Source organism: Apium graveolens, chromosome 6 (assembly GCF_009905375.1).
Source record: "Apium graveolens cultivar Ventura chromosome 6, ASM990537v1, whole genome shotgun sequence".
Lineage (NCBI taxonomy): Eukaryota > Viridiplantae > Streptophyta > Magnoliopsida > Apiales > Apiaceae > Apium > Apium graveolens.
Window position 1 is genome coordinate 177,581,595 of NC_133652.1, and position 4,017 is coordinate 177,585,611.

The following is a 4,017-nucleotide window of genomic DNA, read 5'->3' on the forward strand; positions in this document are numbered from 1 at the left end:
TAAGAAAGAAAGGTATCAAGGTAGACCCTGTAAATATTGAAGCTGTATCACTAAACCATATTTGGCTTGTAACAACACTTTTTTTGGTGTTACAAGCAGAAATGTTGCCTTATATTACAAAAATTTGATCTGAGGTAACATTTTTTTTGTGTTGTAATAGAGAATATAAGATGTTATAATAGACATGATAAAATCACTATTGTAACATAAAAAATATTGTTAGCATTGATATAACAAAAACTGTTACCCTAGCACTTAATATTTAGGCGGGATGAAAGTTGCAGGCCAATTTTGGCCAAAATTTCACCAAATTTTGGGCGGCCCAAATGAGCTAATTTGACCCGCTCATTTTTTACACTCAGACAAATAAAATAAACGCTCCCACTCTCTACACTCTCTGCACTCTCTACACTCAAAGGCGATGATAAGGTTTGGAGATTACGGTTCTCAAAACTCAGTCGGGTTAGAGCTTGGATATCAAGGTTTAGTAATTAGAATTTTCAGTCGGGTATGATCTTGGAGAAATTAGGGTTTGTAGAAATAGGGTCTTTATTCTTGTTTGGGTATGCTCTTTTCTTCTTCTCTGATTTGTTATTTTTTCTTGTTCGGGTATGTTGCTACACTGATGAATAATTTGCAGGTAAGCTGCAAATTGCTCCCTTCTTATTCTTTGGCTTTACTTTTCGCTTAATTTAGGATAGAGTAATCAAACCCAAGTTTTGTCAATTTTTTTTATTAATTCATATGTGATGTTCTTGTGTAATTTTTTTGAGCAATTTGGTTACTTTTCATTTGTTTAAGGAAGACAAAAGTGTATCTGTAAAATTTCGTGTTATGCAACAATCTTTCAGTACTGTGTTTACAACTTGCAGAGCGTCAAAATTCGGTATTGTTTTTTCTACCATTTTTCAATCCCTTGCTTCTTTGAAGGAAAACTATCCATTATTTCCTGACAATTGATCTTATTTCATAAAGATTTATGGCTAATATACACCGTTATATACATTACTTGTGTTTTCCCTCATTTTCTGATTAAGGTCAAACGAAGTTGGCAAGAGTTTGTACCTAGTCTACAAATATTGCTCTGCCTATTTAAATTTTAGCAACTTTCCCTGATTCAGTTCTTGTACTATTTTTACACCATGATGCATATGATGCTTAGGAGTAGATTTATTGGTATGAACATAGAAATCAAATTTGCAGCAGGGTAGGCTGCAGTTTGTCAAATTATCATTCCCTGCTTTATAGGTACATTTGTTGTATAACTCCATCTTGTGGATAGAGGTTTTGAATAAGGGTAAGTGTAAATAAGGGGATGATGATTTAGATTCTGAGAAGTCAGAAGTGAACTGCTTGGCTACCTTGGATATCTTTGCTGGTTGCGAAGGCCGTTCAGAAGGATTGCATCAGTCTGGTATTCCTTCACCTCTCTCAATATCAGTCTCCCTCCTTGCTCTATATATATAAGTACACATAGCTGCAAGAATGCAAGCTGGTTATTGCATAAATTATATTAATGTCTGATTACGTACTAATTTTAAATTCACAGGTGTCTGTAAAACAAAGTGGGCGACTGAGTATGAAGAGCCTGCTGGAGATGCTTTTAAGCTCAATCATCCAGAGGCATTAATGTTTATCAATAACCGCAATGTTATTTTGAATTAAACATTCATTTTTCGTATTTTCCAAAGTAACTTTCTCCTTTATGTATTAGGCTTCATAAACTAGTTCTGGTGCAGGGCTATCATGGATAAGAAAAATGGTGTTGAAAATCAACTCAAAATTTGAACTCAGGCGCTTTTATCGTAATACTGGTGTTGTTGCCATGGTGAGCATATTATTGCTTCAAATATACTAAAATATGTGCATGATTTTAATTTTTAACACCCATCTTTATGATATATCTCTCAGTGTTCTTAGCCATGTATTAAGTATGCGCGGATCCCATTTTCACATCAAGGATCAAAGTGTTCAGATAGAACAGAACATCCCTGATAATTTACTGCTTGAATATACATGATAGTGGATAAAAATGATGTAGCTAAATACTGTGACACAAAGATGGTTATATGGCATGTCATTATGGACAAGTGTATAACTGATTACGGGATACTGCAAATACAGCAGACACTAAAAGGCGTTCATCTTTTGTTTTTGACCCCTGTTACTAGTTGATTGACCTCTTTGATTCTGTTCTCTTTTTCTTTTTGTTAATAAACCTGCATCTCTTTAGTTGAATATGCAAAAATATATTGAATATACCATAGAGCATGTGTTGATTTTCGTATTTCTTACTTGTGGCTTGAAGGAACTTCTGAATTATGTGATGATTTAGTTTGTTAATGTCTGTGCTACTCATATATGTTTAGAATCTTAAAATTTGTTTGCAGAATTTATATCCATGTGTACTTTAGATAATATTGAGATGAATAATTATTAATTAGTTTTGTTAACTTCATTTTGTCCTTTCTGACCTTTTACTCTAATTTACTCTTCTTCTTTTTTTGGATTCCAGTTACTCTAGTTCTGGAGATCTGTTGGTCAGAAAATAGAGTAAGGGATCAATTGGGGGTCTTCGTGGAAAGGTTTGGGAAATCTATTACTTATACATTAAGTCGCTAAATAGCTAAATCATCTTTATTATTCATTAGATTGAGGGGCTACTAGATCCTCAAAAAGAACTATTCAGATTGATTTAAGAACAGAGTTTGAAGAAGCTTTCACTATAGCTTTGCAGAGAAGTAATGTTTCCACTGTGTCCTGGTTATGCTCCAAGGTATGATTCTTCTTTTTGAGTGCCCTCCTTTAAGCCCGTTCAGAAATGAAAGTTGCATTTTTTGATGCCCATAGTTGGTGATGGTTTGGACGGCTGTGCTTATATCTACTTTATAAATAATATAGACACACACACATATTGTGCTTCTGATAATGCTGGGTCTAAATGTTGCAGTTGATGGAGGCAACATATTTGACTATTATACCCAGTAAGTTGTCCCTTTAACTTGTAAAGTATAAAAAAGCATATTAAGCTTGTTGCTCTCTGTGCTTCCATTTCAATGTAAGGTTAAAGATTTCTGGACTCATTTTAGTTCAGCACCTTGTGCAAATATCTCCTGAGTTCTACTAAATATATCATGAACTCAACATGTGGACTTTTACACTGTTGACCTTACATTGAGGAAGATGATATATGATGCGTGACACTGATATATATATATATGCCAACATTGATTATATGTCCACCTGTCATTTACAAAAGTCCAGGGCTGTCAATTTCTAATTACAAGTTTTTTGAATCCGCGTGAGCTATAATATTAATTGAAGTACTGACTGAATCACTTGCTTGATTGTTTAGGTGGAGGAAGAAATGCTGATGTGCAAGTTGCATTTTGGTAAATTTTCTATTTGTTCGCAGGCTACATCAACATTGCTTGATGAGAAGAGGAAAGATGTGTCTGTTGACTGCAGTTAGGATGTTATGTATTATTATTGGAACTTTGTAATGTTAGGATGAATAATTTGTACTTTTGCTAACAAAATTCTCAAGTTGACTATGTATTCAATCCTTAATGTTATGTTTTGATCAAGTGAAGTAGATTTAGATTTTATTATATCTTCAAATTCAGAAAGTGTAACCAATATTACATTTTGTTATTTTGGTATAAACAAGAAAGATTCTTATTAAAAACATAAGAGTGTAACAAGAATATAACCATATTACAATCTTGTGTTACAATAGCTAATATGGTGTTGCAAACGATTCTATTCCAACAAATATTTAGGTGTTACTATAGGGTTAGGTATGTTGCAACAGAACTGTGGTTACATTTTCAACTTGTTACCATAGAAATAGAAAATGTAACTATAGGTACTCTATTGTAACACATTGAGATGTGTTACCAAAATTTCAAAATATGTAACCATAGACCCCTATTGTAGCAGGCTCAAATCCAACACCCCCTTAGTTTTAAAAAGTGTAACCATAGCCAATAATTTGGATTTAGGTAACATTTTTTG

At 33.4% G+C, this 4,017-nt stretch overlaps 1 long non-coding RNA gene across 6 annotated transcripts; it reads left to right on the forward strand.

The window, feature by feature from the left end:
- The first annotated feature begins 338 nt into the window (after positions 1-338).
- On the forward strand, positions 339-3,587 carry LOC141667365 (uncharacterized). Of its 6 annotated transcripts, none has more exons than XR_012552617.1 (6): positions 339-1,414; positions 1,550-1,650; positions 1,740-1,828; positions 2,516-2,585; positions 2,652-2,984; positions 3,356-3,587. It is a non-coding gene; the product is annotated as an uncharacterized LOC141667365 (long non-coding RNA). The 6 variants fall into 6 exon arrangements; XR_012552613.1 differs by having other exon boundaries at positions 341-1,414; positions 1,550-1,828; positions 2,652-2,776; positions 2,851-2,984; XR_012552615.1 differs by having other exon boundaries at positions 342-1,414; positions 1,550-1,828; positions 2,652-2,776; positions 2,902-2,984.
- The last annotated feature ends 430 nt before the right edge of the window (positions 3,588-4,017 follow it).